Here is a 23741-nt window from a genome sequence, read left to right on the forward strand (position 1 = left end):
ATGTATTTAACTTTTAGCCATTGTATCTCTATTTGTCTTGCCTTTCTTTTATAAGAAGCAAGCCACTCAATTAAAAATGGAGAGCCCATCCTGCCAGATCTCTCAAAGTCTGAAGGTTCCTCCATTGTACTGCATTGTCCTGCACAACAAAACTGATAAAGATGGACTTCATTCTTAGGGCATGTCTACCTGGAGGGGGAGGGTAATATACCAGCATAATTATAATGCAGTAGTTACACTTTAACCATGGAATAACAGTAGCCACACAAGGAACTGTTGCAGTACAGTTCTACACTGGTAAATTTCCCCATGTTTGATAAGCCCTCGATGGTGGCCACTGTAGTAGTGGGAAATATATCTAGGTACTACTGCAACAGTGAGTCTGCTGCTTTGAGCTAGTATAGATGACTAACCAGTATGGGAGCAAAGCAGTCCTTTGGGGAAATGACAGCTGGGAATCATGAGGAAATGAGAAGAAATTATGGTTTCCTCTTCTGTGCCTTAATTTCAACAAGCTGCTTCATCAGCATTTAGAAACGATAGCCAGCCCTGGTGACAATCTTCCCAGAGCTAGCTTGTTGTGCCCTTTACTACAGGCTCTGAATTAACAAAGTGCTTAAATTCAAGGACCTGCTTAAATCTCCGTGAAAGCAATGGGACTTAAGCATGTACTGAAGTGCTTTGCTGAAAAGGGATGAAGTGAAGCATGTGCTTAAGGGCTTTGCCAAATCAGGCACTCACTGACTAGATCAGCTGCAGTATGGATCAGAACACCATGCTATAGGGAAAAGCTTTTGATCAGATGTACTATTTTTGACATCTGGCCCATGCATTCAGTCTGTGACCCTTCTATTGAAATGGTCCATGAGGATGCTAATTAGTAGTAGATGAGACAGCGGTAGAGTGTTTGGGGTTTGTGTGTGGTTTTTTAAGCATAAATGGACAGTCCATTTCACATAAATTACCAAACATACTGCAGATGGCCAAGACTGCTTATGTTTCAGATTCAGATTTGATCTGATAACCTAGAGGTGAATGAGTGTGCATCTATCCCATTTGTACAGGAATAGAATAATCCCTCTTGATCCCATGAGTTTAAAATGATGCCACCCCCACACCTCCATAGAAGCAACTCATTTCCTGTACTTTGTATTCAGAGAGAGGAAGAAGTTGTTGCTGGGAGAAATTGTCACACATGCTTGCAATATTCTCGAAGCGTGAGCTTCAGATGCCATAACAGCTGAGCATATAATTGTGTATAATGCTGCTAAAATGTTTCTTTTCCTATGACTGAGAGGCATTTGCTACTGATTGGTGTATAATTCTTACCTGGGAATGTCTAGGGACTGAGAATCTGTGAAACTTCAGGCATGAGTGCTCATTGCTCACATCTGAAAACAGTGAGTCAAAATGTCCTCATGACAAACAGGCAGGACAAATAACAGCCTTTTAAGTCTTTTATAGAACAAGACAAACAACAATGGCCAGATCCTCAGCTGGTATAAATCAGCATAATGGCATTGAATTTAATTGAGCTATGACAATTTGCCAGTTGAGGATCTGGCCGGAAGAGATCTAGGGGGATGTATAACAGGTAGGCTGTTTTTTCTGTCTGGCTTCAGTAAAACTGCCAGAAATAGGCCATTGATTCAGGTTTCCAGTGTAAACACTCCTGATTACAAGTCTGATATTTGCTTTTTGCTGGTGTTTGCGTAACATTCACTGTCTTGGCAAATTTTTCTGTCAGTAAACTTGTTTGTCTAGAATACTAGTGGAATGGGCTTGGGAGGAAAGTAAGTGGGTTTGGAAATTTTGAATAAATATTTGAGAATAGTGTCTTGCAATGTTCAGCCAGCATCACTGCAGGCCAATGAGCCATTTGACTCCTTCAACATTCCCCTCCTGCTGAATATAGATGGGTATTGTTAGAATGCTGATGGGGATCCTACCTTCTTTAGGACCGTATGTGTCAATGCAGTTGTTTTCTGAGAGCTATGAAATGTTTGAGGTCTCAATCCAGTTCCTAGTTGGCAAGTGCCCCCATCAGTAATAACCTACTAACTGGCAACCCTTGTTAGTCATCTCTGAATAGAGGCTTAGATCTGACTGTGCAGAGACTTGACTTTGACTTCTGTCTGGGGTGGGATTGAGGCACAGTGGTGAGGCAGTGTGAGGAAATCTTGCACTGCTGCTGTTTACTAGTTTGGATTCCTCTGCTTAGCCATCAATCTCAGCTGTCAAGACCTTTCACTTGCATTACACTTACTTTTAAAATAGTAATATTACTAAAAGGAAAGCTGGAGGACTGTCACTGAGCCAACCCTGCTATCATAAATTAAGCAATTACTCTCAGACACAGACTGCAATATGAATGACTTGGAGGTTCATCTATAGATTGGAACTCCAAATGGCTTAACGATGTGTTTTACAAAGTGTAGGTGGATGAATTTCTGAAGCATATCTCTATAAACTGCTATAAAGGCAGATAACTTTATGGGAGCCGAATAATCACACTGCCTATTACTCTATACATTCTCCATCGATCCTTTATACTTTTCTACGGAGCAATGATACAGAAGATGTTTCTGTGTGCAGTGATTATAGTTCTAGAAATCAATTCGACAGAGCAAATCCTGTCCCATTTACTTACAGTTAATGGGGGGGGGGGAAATAACCCACATGATGCTGTCAATTAAAGGTTGAGTTTGCTGAACATTAGAGGACAAAAATTCAAATTTTGCAAATCAACCCTCTGGCATAACTTGTCAAATCCTAGGAAGAATAAGAAATGAATATATGATCAATTACACCTAATGAAGAAATAATCTTGCATTTATACAACACCTTTCTTGCTAAGGAATGGCTTGAGCTCCTTAGTGCGATCAGTCTCTGCTCAATGCATCCTACTTGGACAATTCCCTTTAAGGAATCTTGATATCCAGGTGGCAGGTGCTGTACTCGGTGGGAAGAACAAGTTTCAAACAAAGCCAATGTCTATCTCATGACAGATCTGACAGTTGGACTCTCTTGTTTTGGCCTTCAACACCATCTCTGGGTAAAGCTCAGTCACTTGGGATGTAGAGTGATCAGAGGTGCTGTTAATGACCAAGTGGGGCCTTCGTGAGTTCCTTCTTTGCCTGTGTGGCCAGTTAGAAGGTGTAGGCCACATACTTGTAGGCTGCATCAATGGGCAAGGGCTGCCTGATTGGTGGATGGACTTGCCCAATGCTTTCCTCTGCTAGTGAATGGTTAAGACACTTACACGTGACTTGACCATCTATGTAGACGCAACTGCAATCGATATAACGCTAAAGAATCATTACTTAGTCTCGACTAAATATTTTACAGCTCCATGCACCAGACAAACATTGAATTAGTCCACTCATTCTCGCAATGCCCCTCATCCCAAAGCATCTATATAGATCTAGGTGTATGTCTATAATGCACAGATATAGAGAACACACAATGAAATAATAGTGAATAGCACCATTTTACAGATGAACTAATACTACATCCTGTTTGTTCTCTGTGTGGTTAGACTGTGTGCGTTGGAGACCGAGGTGGATTCTTGCTATCTGTTGGCACAGAGTCTATCACAGTAGGACCCCAGTCTTGGTATATATTTTTCATGTGTAAAGTGCACTATGATGATCACTGCAGTGATAAATGAAGCCACCCCAAACAGCCCTGAGTGATGGGTAGGGATCATTATCCCTGGTTCAGATGGATGCTCTGAGGTACAGAGCTGAAGTGACTTGCTCAAGGCCACACACTAAGTCCATAGCTGAGCAGCAAGTGCTGAGTTCTACCACCTCCACTTCCCACTCCCTTCTAGCTGCCGAAGAAAACTCCTTCCCTGCCTCCTGCGGCCCCTATGAAGAGGTGTCCTCTCCCTTTTAGTGCTGCTCCTCTGCTTGCGCCTCCCCGCATCAAAAAGGTCCATGCCCATTGCTGCTGCTTAGAGACACCCTCCGTTGCTTCCTGGACTAATGGCTAGAAGAAGAGTCAGAAGGGAAGTAGACTGGTTAGAAGAGGGCATATGTGCAGGACTGGGTCTGCTTGAGCCTCAGACTCAGCACTTCCCCCTGTTGCTCCAGAGCAGGCTCCACTAAGCTCAGGATGCTACCCACTCCCAGCTATGGTGTAAAAACACTACCGGGATGGCAGGGGTGATAGGATGTGGGTTCCCTAAAGAGCCTAAGGCAGTTGCCCACCCAAAGCTCACTGAAAATGAACAGGAGCAGAGTGGCTAACTCCCTTAGGCTGCTCGGAAAATCCCAGCCTTGCAAATGACTAGTTCAGTGATTTGGAATCAGTATTGGGGGGTAGCCATGTTAGTCTGTATCCACAAAAACAACTCCAGTGGCACCTTAAAGATTAACAGATTTATTTGGGCATAAGCTTTTGTGGGTTAAAACACCACTTCAGGTGCATGGAGTGAAGATTACAGATGCAGGCATTATATAATGACATGAAGAGAAGGGAGTTACCTCACAAGGGGAGATCCAGTGTTGACTGGGCCAATTGGATCAGGGTGGATGTGATCCACTCCCAATAATAGATGAGGAGGCGTCAATTCCAGGAGAGGCAAAGCTGCTTTTGTAATGAGCCAGCCACTCCCTATTCAAGCTCAAATTAATGGTGTTAAGTTTGCAAATTAATTTTAGTTCGGCTGTTTCTCTCTGAAGTCTGTTTCTGAAGTTTTTTGTTCAAGAATAGTTACTTTTAAATCCATTATAGAATGTCCGGGGAGGTTGAAGTGTTCACCTACTGGCTTTTGTATGTTACCATTCCTGATGTCCAATTTGTGTCCATTTAGTCTTTTTACATAGGGACTGTCTGGTTTGGCCAATGTACATGGCAGAGGGGCATTGCTGGTACATGATTGGAGTGATCCTATGCCAAACATGCAGTCCAAGATTCATTAAAAACTGAGGCCTGAAAACCCATGCAATTTGAATTGGAATCTGGGTACAAACTTCCTGGGCCTGATCACGAGTACAGCTTGGGCTGGGGAGATGTGAAGCACTGATGTGGCTGTGAGTTACCCAATTCCTCCAGGTCTCTCAGGGCTGCTCTGTCTTGCATGCAGCTGCCAATGGCCCCTTTGGTCTCCTCCGGTAGCCAGGGATCAGCTGGAGGTTGTGGCTTCTTGATGCTTCCCCCCACACTGGGAGCTGAGAGAGGGGTAGTGCAAAGCTGTTGTGCTAGCCCCACATTACATGGGGATTCCCAGAGGAAGAAGCAACTTTAGCAGGAGCCAGAGTGCGAACCTGGCTCTTTGGCCCATCTCTAAAATGGGCTGGCTTCAAGCCCTCTTGGCCAAACTCCCCAAACTTTGGGGACTGTTTAGATTCGGATGCAAACTTATGGCTTGGACGTGCCTCAGTCTATTCATAAACACTGTGCAACCTGGGAACCATTTGTCCCTGCTTGCTGTGTCCCTAATGGAAAGAAAGCTTTGACATAAAGTGATACTAAAAGACAGGGGAAATTACAGCTGAGTTACTACTGTGGGGGAGTAAATTCTGCCCTAGTTTGGTCTTCGTTGCTTCTGGACATCTAATTGGTTACAAACAGATACATAGCATTGTTCGTATCCGCGGGGGACCAATATAAACTTAGTGGTGCTTTCTACTGCCATTCCGTGCAGCCACCTCAGATGCCTTGAGTGTTGCGGGAAGGAAGCAAAATACAACCCCTCCTGTCAAGGGCTGCTCTGTATTGTAATTGCAGTATCTGTAAGGAGTGTCAGCTTTGGATTATTGGAGATGTCGGAAACAAAATGGGAGCGATTAACTGGGCACAAAGAGCTGCGGAATGAGAGGGTAATTGCACTTCACAAGAGTGCAAAGCACAGTTAGGTAACAGTGGGGAATGTAGATCTCGAAAACATCATTGTGTGGCGATGGAAGTGCCCACTTTGTGTCCCCTATTCTGTAAGTGCGCTCTCAGGAGCCGAGTACAATGCCTGGTCTATAGAAGCAGCACTTTGAGTAAGTGCAGTGTAGCTGAACCTTAAAGAGGAAGATATTGTACCTTTGGCAAAAGATGAACTCTGCTGCATCACAAATGCACTTTATCTGCAGTGTGTTACACAGCCTTTTAAATCAACCTGTCTTCCTTCTGAATACAAAATGCAGGGAAGATATGGAAATGGAATCCAGATCAAAGGCTTGGTGTGACATGGAGCCTATGCAGAAAGAGGGGGCAGGTAGAGGAGCTGGCTGGCATTCCGTGCACCCTCTGGACAGAGTGCTCATTCTGGGCTGACAGCATGTACGGATTAACCTTTTAAACACTGACAATGGCCTGCCCATTCTGTGCTAATGAATGGCTATTACTAGGTTATTGCAGAAGAGAGACAGAGTGCAAGCTCATTGTGCTCTCAGGGAGTCCTGCTGCCAGCCCATTATATCTCAACTGCTTAAAGTCAGTGGGTGGTCTGATGAGGCTTTAATCATCAGTGGCTGGCTCATGCTATTGGCTGCTTCTAGGGACTCAGTTCCCTTAGTGAAAGCCAGTGTGTGCCGAACATATTTTCAGTGCTGTTGTACAGATATTCGTCAGTACAAAGGTTCTGCCCACGTAAGCACATGACACTTGTTCCTTGTGACATCCCCTGCCCCTTTCCCTCCCAGTCATTGGAGAACAGAATTTGAAGTCCAGGTCCTAGTCTACAAAGTCATTCCTTTATAGACTGACTTGTCCTCTAAGCTCCAGTCAGCATTTACAGTGGCTCAGTAGCACTTTGGTGAAAAAACTCTCTCCCACTGGCTAACTCCTGCCTATGGGAGGGGCGGTAGCTATGTCTGTGGGAGAAGCTCTCCCGCTGACCTAGCACTGTTTACGCTGGTGCTTAGGTTGCTGTAATTTACTTCACTCAGGGGTGTGGATTATTCACACCCCTGAGCAATGTAAGTTATACCAAAGTAATTTGTAGTGTAGATATAGCCCAAGTTGGCTACCCTGTACCGAGAATGCAAGGGCAAAAGACAGAGGGAGAAGGAATTAAAACAGAAGTTATGGGCTAAGCTCACACAGGTAGCGTGTGACAGAGCTGGAAGGGAACCCAGATATCATCAATCCCAGTGTAGTGTGTTACGGCAGAGGAGGGTCTTGTAAGTGATTACTATAGTAAGTATTAAGCATAACACTTTAGGGAAGTGTTGGTATTAAGATGCTCTACAAAATAAGGCTGTATTTACTGTGTCAGCTGAGCTAGTCAACTCGTTTCTTCAACTTTCCGGGTAAGAGCCTGAGTTACAGGGACTAACAACATGATAGGATTTGGCAGGGCAGTCCCTCCCCTTCCCACCCCCAATGAGAACTGAATGGATTGAGATTAATGAGTCTGGATGCTAACAGAGTAGGTTTTCTAGTGGACTGCTCCCAGAACAGAAATTCACAAGTGGAAGGTGCCTCTAATGGGTCTTTGGTGATGCCAGTGTTTTGGCAGGTGGAAGCACTGAAGTTGCATCCCCAAAGCACAAACTCTCCTGATGAGTAGGCATTCTTCAGCCCTTAAGCTGGACCAAGGTCGTCATTAGACATCCCAGTGACAGCGAGGAGTTTTGGCTATGACAATATTCCAAGCATAGGGGACCTGATCCAAAGCCCATGGAAAGACTCCCTTTGTGATAAATGAAGTTGGGGCGGGGGAGGGGAAGAGCTCCCTTTGATGGACAGACAGCCAATTAGCTGTAAAATCCCTCTTGGTGTCTGTTCTGCTTGCTTTACCTGTAAAGGGTTAACAAGCCCACAGGTTTAAAAAAAAAAGGCCAATGGGAAGGCTAGAACTTTGTTTTTAAAAACGGGACAAGAAATTTTCCCTTTATCTCCCCTTCTCTGGAGAAGGAGACATGGAGCACCAATGCTAAAGCAGGAATGCTGTGTAAGGCTTGAACCAGGTATAAAAATTATCTTCCATACCTAGGAGAAATAATTGGACAGGGCATGTTTAAATAGATGCAATTAGATTTATTTCTTTATTTTGTCTTGTGGGTCGCCTCGGTGCTAACCCCAGATGCTTTTGTTTTGATTGTAACCTTTAAGCTGAACCTCGAGAGCTATCTTGATACTTAATTTTTGTAATTGTTTCTTTTAATATTTAGTAAAAAGCCTAAGTTCCAAATGTATTTCCTCTTTTTGTTTTTAATTCTATTTTTTTTAAGAACAGGATTGGATTTTTGGTGTCCTAAGAGGTTTGTGCATGTTTGATTAGCTGGTAGCAACAGCTAATTTCCTTTTCTTTCTCAGCTCTTCCCCAGAGTGGGGGTGAAAGGGCTTGAGGGTACCCCACAGGGAGGAATTTCCAAGTGCTCCTTCCTGGGTCCGTGTGTGTGTGTGGTGGTGGGGGGGTTGTGTATGTTTAATTATTTGGGTGGTGGCAGGGTTTACCAAGCCAAGGTCATAGAAAAGCTGTAATCTTGGGAGTTTAATACTTGCCACTTCAGCCTTGTATTTTTTTTAAATCCTTGCAGGCCCCCACCTTCTGTACTCAGAGTGACAGAATGGGGATTCAGCCTTGACACCCTTTCACCTCCATGGTCTTTGGACAGGCACAGGGGGAAAGCAGTTGTAACCCACTGTCAACCATGGATTACAAGTCCTCCCTCTGACTACATAAGGTGTGAGTGGTTACAGCCCTCCACTAAAGAGCCTTGGCTCTTTAGCGCAAGCTGTAGCAGTTTATGGTTTTGGGGTTCCTAGTTCAATCCCCTGTATGTAGGTCAAGAGGCTGACTATCTACCTATGGAATATGTTCATATAAACCTGAATATAGCAAGCAGCAGACATTTTAAATGTCCCTATCAGATGGCCGGGAGGGCGAGGGTTAAGACTGCTGTGTTTCTTACACTCATCTCTCTGAGACTATGGTACCTACAAAGACAAATGGTCACTCTCTCAGACAACTTCAATTCAAACCTCAGTGCCTCTCCGTGGCACTATCTGGCTCATACCTGCATTCTATACCATACGCATGATTTTTAAAAGGAGTATTGTGAATCCCTCACCGTGCAATTGGTGATCATGATCTGTCCTTATAACAGTCCATATTGCTCAAAGGCCTCCTAATAAAGACAGGATGTGAGTAATCCAAACACATGTTGAGCCTAGCATTCTTTAACATTTGCATTACAATAGCATCTACAGGTGTCCATCATGATTAGCACCTCATTGTACTAGTCTCTCTATTGACATAGATGAGGATGTCATCTCTTTGAAGAGATGGCCCTGGTCTGAAAAATGTCCAGTGAAAAAGCAAGTGATCAAGGCTAACTTATTCAGCTGTCTGCAGTTACAAGGATCCAGTTCCCTTTAAAAGGGGAAAAATGCCTATAATCCACACCCACCCATCTGTAGCAAGAATACATCTGACCCTCTTCTGTATGCTAGTTATCTTCTTGGATTGTAAACTCTTTGGGTAGGGACCACCCTATTTGTATGTAAAATAGCTAACCTACTGCACAGTATGCATTTCAAAAACAAGCAATGTAGATGCATTGTGTTTACACCTATGATTTAACTACCAGTAGGATTTGGTACCTGGAAAACGCACCAAGGTTGAATACCCACTGGAAGGTGCAACGGTAGGACTAGGTCCCAACTGCCAATTTCATCCATTTGGATCTTGGTTTTGGTTTAGGCCCATCTTAAGGCCTGATCCACTACCCACTGGACTCCAAGTCTCCCATTGATTTGATTGATCACGGGATTGATTGGAGGCATCAAAAGACACCCAGCAAAGTTGAGTAACTCCCATCTCCACTCCTATCTAGTAACTTATGGCTTAAGGCCCTTTTTTTTTAAAGGGACAAATTTTAACTATTTAATTTTAATTATTGACAACATTTCCACATCTCCATCTAGTCTGTTGGCTCACCCAGCACAAGAATCCACAGTACAGTATCAAACCTCTTGCTGCTGCCTAATACTGAAAAGATTACAGGGGTGCTTTCTAATCTGACAACTAATCTCTCCAATGACTGAGGATGGCATCACCAATGCTCCTTCTATCTCTACGCTGGCTTCTTTAAAGGGTTTTCTAATAACTCTGGGCAGCCAGCCTGATTGAGCTTCCCTTCTCCTGCCTACTTGAGAAGAGAGCACTGCCAAGAGCACAGGTTATCACAATTACTCTTGCTAGCTTTCTTGCCTTTCCAAAACAGACATGACTGCTGCAGACTTACTCTCAACTGAAGGACCTTTTTTCCTGTAAAAAAAATATTGCTACCGGGCAGGATTTGCCTAGTGTACACTTGGCTCTCCTGCTCTAAATTTCCTACCATCACTTCACCTACACCAGTGCTACTAAAGCACTCTAATACACAGGGCTTTGGGGCGGAACCTCGAGCTGGAGCACAGAACAGCTCTGGAGCAGTGGAGCTGGAGCAGAGCTGGAACACCGCTCCAAAGCCCTGCTAATGCAGACAAGGGGCTCATGGCCCCTAGCATTCTCACTACTGTATTGTCTTGATCCACTCCGACCTAAACCTCCACCTCAGCCAATCAGGTCCTGTCTAATGCCCATAGAACTCAGTGGGTCTTGCAATCCAATAATTAAGTCTTGATTCATGCATCTCCATACTAGCCTGACTTGAAAGGATCAAATCCATCCCAAGACTTTCTCTCAACATTCATGGGCAATTTTGTGAATGAAGCTGCTGCCAGCCTCTCCTTCAGCATTGTTACTTTCTTTCTGCTCTCATTCCCATCCACTGCAGCTATACAATAATGATCCTATTTGTCAGTGTCCTCAGACATGTCGTAGATGACTAGAACTGCCCCAGCACACTATCTAAGGTATTTATATGGCCCCCATTACTGTAGTACCTGAGCATCTCTAATGTATTCATCTTGCAATGCTCCTGGTATGGTAAGGAGGTACAATCATCCCCATTTTACAGGTTGGAAACTGAGTCCAATCTAAAGGTAGAGGGATTAAGTAACTTGCCCAAGGTCACACGGGAAGTCTATGGCAAAGCAGGGATTTGAATCCAGGTCTCCCAAGCTAACACCTTAACTTTGGTCCATCTTTCCTCTCTCCAACTCCAAGCAACTTCCAGTTAGCAATTACCTCTGTAACAATTTGTTCACCCTTCATTTTTTCCCCCTCCTGCTCACCTTTATCCAGGCTGAAGTGAGAGAGCCCACAGGCCAATGAAGAGTGGTAGGGGAGTTAGTCATACAGTACAAGAGTTTCCAAAGAAGAGTTTTATGGAGGTGGCTCTGTGGATGTTTACAAGGAGCTCTCCCAAAACAAGAGGGGCAAAGGTTCTGGTTTGAAAATGTTAACAAGTGGGCAATGGAGGCTGGCAGCATGGGTCAGCTGCAGGTAGGAGTTGACATCTCAATAGTAAAAACTAGATGACAGGCCATTATGGGCCTTGACAATCAAGACAAGCCTCTTCTGTTTGGTGGAGGGGAGCCAGTGAAGGAAGAGGTGCAAAGAGAGGAGTGACCTGGTCAAAGCAACAGGCTAGGAAGATGACCCCTGCGGCAGCATTCTGAATGGAAATGGGTAGGGAACAGTTGTATTTGTCAAGGCCAGAGAAGAGAATGTTGAAGTAATTTGAGGCACAAAATGATGCAAGCCTGGGTGAGAGCACATACGGCCAGGGACTTGAGAGGCCTGGATTCAATTTCCTGCTCTGCCACGGACTTCCTGTGTGACCTTGGGCAAGTCATTTAGTCTATAATCCTAAAATCAGCCCTCACAGCAGGTTGTCAGTGCTTTTTTCCCCCCCATCTACATCAGGCTGTAGAGCTTTTTTTCCCATTCCTTTTAGGTGGGACATTACTTCTATGATCCAGGCCTTTATCCCCTCTAGATTGGGCTTCTGCAGTTTCCTCTATATGGGCTTCATCTTAAATCTGATTAGAAACTGAAGCTAGTTTAGGAAGTGATAGCATGTCTATTGAGGGAGTGTGCCTCTGTGAGCACATAACAGTGGCTCTACACTGACTACTCATTGGCCTCCAGCTGCTGTTTAAAGCGTTCGGTCTTGACTGGAGCAGCTCAAACGTAGTAAATTTCTTTTTTGCTCCTTTCAAAATATTTTTGTGCAAAAGCAAAAAATTTTTCAGTGTTTCAAAAACTAAAAACTGAGTGGGAGGGTAGTTGGTTGGCTTTTGAATTTATCATGCATTGTTTCTTCTTTGACAAGCCAAAAAAAAATGAATGGAACAAATGTTGTGAATTTTTGCTTTTTGCAAAAAGCTTTTTTGACCAAAAAAACCCAAACATAAATTCCAGACAGCTCAATATTTCATTGTATAAAGCTCAAGTAGCCTGGGCCCGTCCTCCCTGAAAGGCAGCCTTCTGCTCATGGATCCGTTCACTTCCTTTCCTAAAATCGGCTGTCTAATATTAGTAATAGAGAACAGACTTCCTGTGTTGCACCAGAGAGGTGGACCCCTGGTAGTGGTCAGAGTGTAGCAATCCTTGTCCACATACCAGTGTATCACATCGGCAACAAAGCCAAACTCAGATCTCAATCAGATGAACCATCCATTGTATTCTTTCTTCCTACATGTTTGAGGGACAGATCCTTCTTGTCCCTTGGCAAAGGCAGCTTCTGTGGCTCTTCTGCACAGCAGAGCCCCTAAAAAGGTATCTACATCATCCACCTTGGCCATGGAACTATGTCTTTGGCAGCACAAATGAGTATTTTGGAATAGACTAAGGGAGAAATTAGCAGTAAGTTGGCATCTACATGGCTCCACCAGCCCAGTGGCGCTCAACCTTTCCAGACTACTGTGCCCCTTTCAGGAGGCTGATTTGTCTTGTGTACCCCCAAGTTTCACCTCACTTAAACTACTTGTTTACAAAATCAGACACAAATACAAGTGACCCTGCACACTATTACTGAAAATTGCGTAGTCATTTCTACCAATAAATTTATAAAATAAAGTACTTACTTTTCAGTGTATGGTGTCTATAAAGCAGTATAAGCAAGACATTGTATGAAATTTTAGTCTGTACTGACTAGTGCTTTTTATGTAGCCTGTTCTAAAACTAGGTAAATATTTAGATGAATTGATGTACCCCCTGGAAGAATTCTACATACCCCCAGTTGAGAACCACTACACCAGCCAACCTCCCCTTATACAAGGGCCTGATCCTCAGCCTATGTAAACTGAGACTGTTCCATTGATGTCAGCAGAGCTAGATCGATGGGCCTTGGTTTGTATCTACCATGGAGATCTGGGTGTGGGGAGGTTTTCATTCACATCGCTATGCAAAGTCCATTGACTTGAGCTCTGTAGAGAGGAGAGAATTTGGCCATATGCCTTTTTTCTGTTGCCAATTTGGATGAATTGATATTTGAGGGACGTAGGTACTGCTACCAAGTAAACTGAAGTGAGAGAGGTTAAGTATGCACTGCAGGCAATTATCCATTAGTATAAAACACCTTGGTATAATCATATACTGAAATGCCAGAAGAAATTGGACACAAAGACAGTTTTTGCAATACTGTATAATTCATGTCTTAGCTCCTTTCATTTTTAATATTTCAGTAATAGAACATTTCTCATAGGGGAATGGAAGAGCTGAAATGCAATAGTTTATAAATAAAATAAGCACTAAAACAGAAACACAAATCTCCAATTCTTATCTCCATTCTCTTCCTAGCTTTTTAAACATGGACTGTATATGAAATAGTAAAATGATGGGCCAACCCCTAAGCTGGTATACATCAACACAGCTCCATTGAAGTTAATGGGTGACATCCTGTCTCCACTGAAATCAAGAACAAAACTCCCAATGACTTCAATGTAGAGAATTTCACCTACAATATCTTTCATACTGGAGACCAGCCCTTCCTTGCCAGCAATGCCTGTGGTACCTAGACAATCTGATTTACAGCTGAAATGATTAACAAGTGGGTACAGCAAGAGATTAAACAAGCCCCTACCCTTCAGTACATGTACCTTTTTAACAAGAATATCTTTCTTTTATTTCAGGAATGCTCTTTCCGGTCAACCCTGGAATGGTGAATTGTTACACTGCCTCAAGTGTATTACAAGACGTACTTCCCCCAGTCTCAAGGCACTTCACAAAGATTGACGTTCGTGTGTCAAGCGTGAGTAAATTATTGACTTTTTTCCTTTGGCTTGGCTGAACCAAAAAGTCGTTTTATGGCTGACCTAAACTGGAAAGTTTTTCTCACCAAAATGAAGACTTAAAAATCATTTTGGCTCAAACACGATCTGCCTCTTCACTTCCGGTTGGTCTAGTACCTGTCTCTGTCTATAATCCCTCCTTAATCTTTGGGGAGTTAAGGGCCGGATAAAATGTCCATTGGTATCAATGAGTCATTCCACTCACTGCTATGGACAGTGAATGAGACCCAATCAAAATTTTGACAAGTCATTGCAATAACTAGGGCACATATCGAGGCAGCTACAGTTTTCTGATCCAGTGTGTATTTGATTCCTTCCTGGACAGATCTTACCAGGTCAATCTTCATTTTCATTAGACAAGGTTTATTTTGCATACCAAAGGCATTTTTCTCTAACTTTGTGAACACGCGAAATGGATGAGGACTATTGTAATGACTCAGGCCCTTGATGTGAAAGCATGTATCTGTCCTGCATCTGTGCTATGTAAATCTGCTAGTGCTTGCACACAGATGGCTCGAGAAGCAGAAAAGAGACACAAACATCTGTTTAGAGTTTTAAGCAGCTTGTTAGATGAATTCCGCACCTGGGTTTCCTGTAGTGAATCAACTGTGCTCTCATCAGTATGTATCAGAAGCTCTAGGAATACTCCTAAGGATCTATTCTTTGATCAGTTCCTGGGGGATTTCTCTGGGTAACTTCTGCTGGTACCATTGGAAGCTGCCTATGTAAAACCTCTTAACTTCCTCCTTTCGGACAGAGTTCTAGTCCTCTATATAGATGTAAAGTCTGTAAAAAGCCAATAAATCAAACTATTTCCTGGTGTAAATCCATTGACTTCAAAGGAGTTACACCAACAGAATTTTGGCCCTTCAATTTTTAGTATGGTTTATATACACACTTCTGTCTATGCACAGTATGTATGACAGATGTGCTACAGGGCTAGGGTCAGCTAGCTTACTCAGCACGGGTCTGTTGGCTTTATTGCAGCTATGCTTATTTGTACCAGCTGAAATCTGGCCCATAATGTCAATGAGAGCACTTATTACTTCCTTAGTAGCATTGTTCTAAAATAGTTCCATTTCCAGTATTACCATTGGCATTTCCATGATCGCTTCCAGTCATTTATAATTTTGTATAAATTAGCTCTGGTCTAAAAACAGGCGCACACATTCTCAGCCCACCTCCCAAAAAAGAGAGCTCTTTAAATACTACTTGACTGATGAACAACAAAAGTGGAAATCACATTTTGCAGGGAGTTTCTGGCAATGCTGTAAATTCAATACACGGTTCTGATTTTGCTCTTAGGCATGCTGGGGTAAATCCAGCAGAACTGTACCATTAAGTTACCTCCAGCATGATGATCTGAGGTTCCCCCTCTGCAATGTGTCAGGCATTTGTAAATGACAAATGCTAAGTACCTATGTAAAATCTGCATCAATACACAATCTATGGCTGAGAATAAGAGTGCCTGCATTCTGCTTGCTGCTAGGGTTATCCTTCTGAAGAACAAGTTCTCAAGGCTAACAATATTGCTCTTGTGATGTGGTAGGGACCTTTGGTTTATGTTGAGTGTAGGGCTGGACTGTATTGGGATGGGGTGCAGTACCATGGCAATGGGGTCATAGAACCTCCAAGATCCATAGGAGGAAGGTGCAAAGTGTAACACCCCAGGGGAGTTCCAACTTGGCTATGGATCACATTTTGCTCTGTCCCCCTGCTGTAGATCTGGAGTAACTCCACTGCCATCAAATGCAGTGGTGTAAATGGGCACATACTGTGTGTTAAGTAGACATTATGCCTCCAGACCCGATCTGCCTTTGCTCATACTGCAAGGCATAAGGTGATGCATCAGCTCCCATCCCACTCCCTCTGGGGAGGTGAGCTGTAAAGAATCTGTGCTACAGACAACACAGGGCGGGTGCAACCACTAGGCGAACTGGGGGGGTGCCAAAAAGCAGTCCCCTGGCTCAGCAGGGAGGAGCCACCTTCCGGAGGACTGGTGAGCCAGAGCATCGGCTTGCGGGGGCGGCGAGCCCCAGCCATGGAGGAGCCATGCAGCACAGGGGGGGCAGCAGCCCTGAAAAGGTGGTGGCACCACTAGCAGGCTCCTGCAGGCTACAGCAGATGCATGCGGGTGGTGGCTCTCATGCGCCTCACCCAGCTCTTCTTCCCCTCCCCACTCGCTCCCCTCCCCGGTGCAGGGCTCTAGCGGAGCCCAGCCCCTTGCGTCTCCTCCGTGGTGGCACCCCCTGCTCGTGTCCTCCCGGACGGCCACGGTGGCAGTGGCTGGGGAGCTTGAGAGGAGGAGTGCAAGCAGGGGAGACTCCAAGGTGAAGAAGCTGCTGGCAGGGCCCAAGTGCTGGAGACTGACAGGTACCTGCCCCTGTCCCATCCTGGCACCGCCTGCCCCACCAGCCCAGTGAGTGTTACCTGCCCCACCAGCCTCAGTGCCCTGCCCCATACTGTCGGCCACCCCAAGCTCACTGACACCAGCACTCCTTGGCAAAGGGCCCCCTGATCTTCACAAACAGGCTGTCACTGCAGGCCTGACAAACTCACTGCACCCAACACGTGTCTTATAGGGCACTTGCCCACAAAGAGGAACGTGGAAGGGATCTACACGAAGCTGGTAACTTGTCAAGAGTGAGACTCTTTGAGATGTGTGCCTGGGTAATATTGAAGGAATAATGTATTTACCTTAAAAGTTTGCTTTATAGACTTGGAGTAGAAATTAGTCACCAGGGGATAATGGCCCTTTGGGGCAAGGGGGATTTGTCACCCTGCCTAACCTGGCTGGTGATGTAATGCAAGGCTCAATTGTTTAGCTTTGCACAATAGTAAGACTTTGAATGGGACACCATCAGAGGCAATGGCAAACCACTGAAAAGCCTTAAAGGCAAAAAAGAAATGTTAAAGCCCTTAACATTACAAACAGCCTGTCAGCAAGGGGGGTAAGTTTACTAGTTTTCAGAGGTTGGGGGATGTGGGGCACAAGGTGGAAGTTTCACCTAAGGCACAAAATATCCTTGCACCGGCCCTGCAACAACCCACCTGCATATCCCGGCAGGACTGAGATCAGAACTGTATTTGGAGCTGAGGAAAATCCCTATTAATCGGCAGTAGCAACAGGACCATCTTCTGCTCTTGGGCCAGCTGTGACGGGGGGACAACATAGATACAGTCCCATAAATCCAGTACACTTCATGACACTGCTGTCAGCATTCACCTGAGCCCTCTGCGGTCAGTGGGAAGACGCCCCTTGATTTCAGTGCGTTTTGGGATTCAAGGGCTGTGATAGTGTCTGGCTCCTCACTACCCCTTGTGCTGCGGCAGAGGGCCAATGATGATCTGGACTTGCGCATGTCTCTCTCGTGCAGTTACAATGATTGCTGAGCTATTTCTCCTCATATTCAGAATAACAATTCATGGTCCCTAGGGAATAAAAGCCTCTAATTCTATTTTATCCAATTCATAGCACAATCTCAGGGAGCTCGCAATTGTATTCCACCCTTGTATTCAGTAGAAGCTATGGTATGTATTGCATATGGGATGAAGGACCTTGTAACAAATATTTAATATTCCTTTATCTGTTCTTATGTCATCTACTTCATATAATCCTTCTATTCATCATGAACCATGGTTTTTTTTTTCCTGACAGTCTTGCACGCACATACCTGGATCACCCTGTCCACTAATTCCCCTTTCCTCCTATTCCATAGTTGTCTTTGGATGTTTTTGGAAAATATTTCTTACTCAAGCAAGAAGTGTGTTTTGCTTTAATATTGAATTGTCTTGGATTGAATTTGGTTCTATGTCATTGCAATTTATCTGAAAGGAGTCCAAAGGATGGCAGGAGGCCACACATTCTATTACAGCAGTTTTCAAACTTCAGCAACCTGTAGACCCCCATCTTGATTTTTAATTTTTTTAGGGACTCCCCAAGCCTCATGCTCAGCCCCAGACTCTGTCCCCACCCCACCCCTTTCCCCAAGGCCCCATCCCTGCTCCACCTCTTCCTGTCCCTGTTCTGCCACTCCTCTTCCCTGCCTCTTTCCCCCCTCCCTCCCAGTTCCTCCTTCACACCAGGGAACAGCTGTTCAGCAGCAGGCACTGAGGGGGGGGGGGGGGAGTCGATCAGCAGGAACTGTGGACCCCTGAGGTCCCTCATGAACCCCAGAGGTCCACTGACCCCAGTTTGGGAAACATTGGTCTATTAAATGGGGATGGGTACTTTTTTCTAGCTCTACCACTGACTACCTACGTGACCCTGGACAAATCACTTGATCACTGTCTCTCTTTTTTTCCCCTTTCACCCTTTGCCTGTGTAGATTGTAAGATCTTCAGGGCAGGGACTGTCCCTTCTCCTGTGTCTGAGCAGTGCCTAGCACAGCGGGGCCTCTAGGTACCACTGGAAAGAAAATAACCTAGAAATTACTTCACCCAAAAGCAAAGTAAAAGCAATGTCCACGGTGCGCCATGGCAGCTGTTTAGTAAAGTACAGCAACACTACCATGAAACTGCAAGGAGAGGTAGAATGTCAATGCTCACAATGGAGTTCTGCCACAGTGGATCTGGTCAGGATCATGATTTCACACCTCAAGCAAAAGACTAGCATCCGCATTAGCACAGTATTATCTAACTCTGTGCTGAGCTTTCTGAAATATACTGCTTCAGAGAGAAGCCTGCCACCGACAGTCACCAACACCTCTTCCTCCAGCACTCTGCAGGACTGATTATCTGTTCTTGCACCTCATGCAGTCAAGCATACCTGTACAAAGTAGGTTCAGTGTTTCTTTTACTCTTGGAAAACCCCATACAAAGTGCCAGGTGATGAAAATCAGACTGTGCATTTTTTTCTAGGACCTCTCTTCTCCAAACACTCCTGGCTTAGTTGGTGAGGTCAGACATGATCATAGTACACCTATGGTACAACCATAATATGGGATCACTAGCCAGGAAGGAACAGTGCATTAGAGCCATCTAGGAGACACCACAATGAACCTAAATAGAGAGTGTGCATCTTTAATGGCACAAGACTTCACTAGCTGACAGTTAGCTGCTTGCACAGTAAGCTGTCATTCATTAAAATTAACTAATTCTAGTAATGTCAGTGCTTCTTAAAAGAGCGATAAAGCTGAGCCAAGCAGACACGAAGAGTTCTGATCAGCTATTAATACTCAAGCAATCCTATTTTACAAAGTTCCCCAAATTCATATAATGTGGTATTGAATGCTAACCTCCTTTAAAGAACACGTGGTGCACCTCAGTAGTGTGTGTTATAGTATATGGGGTTTTAATTGCTTTATTATAAAAGAAAGCAATATTTGCCCTTTTATGAATTTTGATTTAATGACTTTAGCACATTCATTATTAGTTCATTATGTTTCTGTGGAATTGAGGCCTCCTGAGTTAAAAGGATGTCCCCACGCTAATCTGGCCTCAATTAAAATGTAATCATATTGTGGTTAATCTCAAGGACTCGCAGGGGCCATATGAGGGTGAGAAAAAGAGAGAGAACAAGTGAACGGACTACCAGGGGGCTAGAGAAGAAAAACACATGACAAGGAAACTGTATTGGGAAGAATCTGTTTAAACAGATGCCATTCAGTTCTTAATGCATTGTCATAGTTTAAAAGTATGTTCTCAGCTTGTACCGGAAACCTAACTCCCTCCAAGTCCACAAGAAGGGCTCCTCAAAGAACAGCTAATGAATGCCTGACTGCAGGGAACTGTCCCACTTACAAACCTCATCTAGAGCTGAATCCAGCACACTTCTTACTGAAACTGATGAGAACTCTCATGCTCACAAATGAAGCCACTTGCTTAAATTCATTGATGTACTGTGTGTGTGATGGGAAGAGTGAGGAGGTCTTTCATTGGTAACTCCTGATACAAGCTGCTTCTACTATATACAACATTCAGGATGCTATTGGAAATATTGAGACACAATGGTTTAGTGGAGGATGGCTGGATATTCTGCAGTTCTTCTCCTATCTGTGTGTTCAGGATAATATACCAGGAAATAACTTGTATTTTCTGGCACTATGAATCAGCATTTAACTACTGGGAAATGTTAAAGAAAAATGTTCAACTCGGGTGGTTTAAGCCAAGGAGGCATTCAGCCCACAAATGATATGTTTGAGAGATCTCCCATCGTCTCCACTAAGCATTTTGCCAGACTGACCTATTGTGATGCTGAAAGCAGTACTGTTTGGAGATCACTTTATCTCTTTACCTGCCATCTTGTGGCTTTCATGTATCTTCTAATCTCACTGAAAAGGTCTCAAATACTTGCCCACCACCTTTCATGTTTCAGGATCCCTTCAAGTTTAGATTTTTTTTCATATATAAATAAACAGGGATGTTGGCAGTAAAGCCTTGTAATTATTGTGGAAGCTTATTTGAAAGGTTATGTCAGATTTTTGGAGTCTGCTACTCAGCCAGACTTAGGCTCTGTGAGGTCGATGTAGAGGTCAGATTTCTACAAACTATGTAGCACTTTTTGTGGGTGCAAGTGGGCTATGGATAAAATATATATATTTATATTTTATGATGGTACCACAGAAGAAGACCAGAGCCTCAACTGGTGTAAATCTACATAGCTCCCTTGACTCAGTCAATAACCTGACTGACAGGATTTGGCTGTTATGTTATGGCTTCATTAGAAGAAAGAGTAGTAAAAATACACACAGCTCTTAGGAAACACAGATTTGTTTTCATTTAATGTCATTGGTTTTTTTTTTAAATGTCCATTTTGAAGAGCAGCAGTTCTTAAAAGATAACAAATGAGGGCTTTGTTTCTATTAGAATGGTGTGTCATTAAGTCTAAAAGGTCAGTTGTTATAAGCAAACCCCACCAGACTTGTGCCATTTTAATTATAATGAAAGATAATTGCTGTTGGGGGAACATCAATAACTTGAGACATGTCAATGTTTCTTTCCTTTTAGGGGTTACAGGCTCATACATTGTAATGAGCTGCATTTCATAAAGTAGCAAATAGTGTTATGGAAAATGATACTGAAATAGCACTGACTTAGGTGTCTTAAAATCCTGCACATATCTAGAGTAGAGTGTTTTTGCTCCTCAGTTTACAGCTGCTCCGGGTCTTTCATTTTCCAAATTTCACAAGTCTCTTTAAATGATGATTGTGTCATGGAGGTTCAAAGCCCAGGCCAGCCCTTTGCCAAATGAAACTCCATTTTGGGCACTATTAAACATAAACTCTTAGCGTTCCCTAAGCTAAATCATCAGACGTGCAAGTGTGATGTGGAATTACGTCTCAGTCACGTCACTTGGTGGATGATTTGCAAGGGACTGAGTGCCCCGAACTCAGTCAGTGAACTCAAAGGAGATAATTGGAACTGGCAGAATTGGAGCCACAGGGAGAAAACCCTTAGAATATTTATTCATTATTTTTTAAAATATAAGTAGAAATTTGTGAGGATCTAGCTGTGACTCCCTTTCCAGGACCCCTTGCAGCAGAGGGCTGTATGTAATCTTATGACTGACTCACAGCTGATAGTGATTGGCTACAATCATGAAAATGTTGCTTTTTCTGGGAAAGATGCAGAGAAATGTGTGAGGAAATAAAGTATTCATACGCCAGGGCGTGATGCAGCAGCCCCGTGTTCCTGGTCACCTGCTAACTTTTCTGTACCAGCTCATCTCATTTCTTATTAATAGACTTGGAAGGATAAGATTTGATTTTATCAGTAAATAGATTTCACGGGGGTGGGGGGCTGGAGCTCTTGGCTACCACGGGCGGGGACCTGCCAAAGCTTGGCAGGGAGACCCTGGAGCTCTGAGCCCCCATGGGTGGTGGGGGCTCCCAGAGCTCCAAGCGGACCCCTGCAGCTGCCTAACTGCTGCAGGGAGGTGGGGGGGACCCTGCAAATAAACTCTTTATTTTGTCATGGATATTTTTAGTACAAATCAGGGACAGGTCACAGGCTTCTGTGAATTTTTCTTTATTGCCTGTGACCTGTCCGACTTTTCCTAAAAATATCCATGACACAATTTTAGCTTTACTTAGGAGACAAAATACATGCACATTCTCATACCAGTGTGTGTATATATACACTTTCTCTCTCTATTTATAATGAACAATTATTTGGTTTAACTTTTTCCAGTCAATGAATGACAGTAAAAACAGTTCCCCATATGTACCAATAGACTTTGACTTTTTTGTTAACGTTGATTGAAATTATTCCAAGAATGATTTACAGGGACATATTCCAGAGTGTGTGTGTGTCTGTCTCAAACTATTCACTGTGCTTATTGTTTCAAGTATTTCCTTTTCATTATTTATACTAAAGCTCAAGTCATATAGCTGGGTTTCTACTCTCTGATTGGGTGGCTTCCAAACCTACCAGAATGTCCGTGTAGACACTTCTAGCTCAAATACTTATGCCAATAGCTATACACCCTTATATCCATCTGCAAATCAATACTTTTTGTGGATATGCAGGACACTTGTCCTTCCCTTTTGTGTGAGAAGTGGTGGGTTTTTTGTTTTTTTTCTTCCAAATAAAAATTTGTTCACACGAATTCTGGGGAAAAGGCAAAAGATCAAACACAGTGCAAAGTATTATGTGTATTAAAAAAAAAATACCCCCAAAGGCTCTCTTCAGTATTCATGCACTTTGAGTGTATATGTATATCTATAAATTCTCACAGGGAGAGATCTAGTCCTCCTGTACATTGGAGTGAATCCAGACCATCTCCTCTGAACTCAGTAGTGTAACTCTGATATAGTTACTCCTGATTTTTGGACTGTGGCAGAGCTTAGCTCTGTGCATCCCAGGAAGGGAGCAGTATTGCTAATATCCAGCTCTTTTGCCTGCAAAATTCTGGAAGCGAGGGATTGAAATGGGAATGCATTAACTTGTATGGGTCTCTGACAGTATCCTGTAATATCCTGGACAAACCTTATTGAACTCAGTTTAATATCTTTCGAGTCCATTGTACTAAAATGAAATTGACTGTGTGTTTATTGGGGGGATTGAATGTATTTACATGGCAGAACAGCAGGAGTCATTAAGCAAATTCACTCAGGCTATATAACACATTTCCAGCGGAAAAACCACCTCCTGGAGGTGTCCCCATATTCCAGCTCAGAGTGGATTCTCCAGGGACCAACAAACACAAATGGTTTTTGGATCAATAAGCTGCTCTGAAACTGGCTCAGGGCCTCCTTTCTGATCCGGGAAAGGACTTCTGGTCCAAGGGAGGCCCCAATCCTTTGAGAAGGATTTTTGGCCTACTGAGGCCCCACGTGACTGAGTGCTTCTTCTGAGCTGATGCTCTGATGAAGGAGCACCCCTGTGTGGGGCTGGAAGGACTGATCCCCAACCCGAGTCCTTGCTGTACGGAGGGTGTGATCTCTGGTATGCTTATTAGCATGCAGGCAGGTTCTCTTACTATTTTTAATGTTTTTCTCTGTAGTGCCTTCTACCCTAAGAATACATCTGCTTTCTTAGAAACAGCTGTGTGGTAAATTAGAACAGTGCCAATCATACTGTGTGCTTTCTCTGAGGAGAGAAGCAAAGTAGGCCTGTTTAGTCTGGCTGTCTTTTTGCTGGGAAAATCAGGGTACAGGCAGGGAACTTGG

The 23741-nt window shown here is 43.8% G+C and overlaps 1 protein-coding gene across 3 annotated transcripts in view; it reads left to right on the plus strand.

The window, feature by feature from the left end:
* Window positions 1-23741, plus strand: part of AUTS2 (activator of transcription and developmental regulator AUTS2) — a 1174081-nt gene that overhangs the window by 2059 nt on the left and 1148281 nt on the right. For 2 of the 3 annotated variants that reach the window (XM_039507742.1, XM_039507744.1), the window contains exon 2: window positions 13972-14090. The gene's annotated coding sequence lies outside the window, so the exon portion shown is untranslated. Of the gene's footprint in view, window positions 1-1572; window positions 1595-13971; window positions 14091-23741 lie in introns of those variants that run through there. The other variant, XM_039507745.1, reaches the window with a different exon arrangement.

Source organism: Mauremys reevesii, linkage group 20 (assembly GCF_016161935.1).
Source record: "Mauremys reevesii isolate NIE-2019 linkage group 20, ASM1616193v1, whole genome shotgun sequence".
Taxonomy (NCBI): Eukaryota; Metazoa; Chordata; order Testudines; family Geoemydidae; genus Mauremys; species Mauremys reevesii.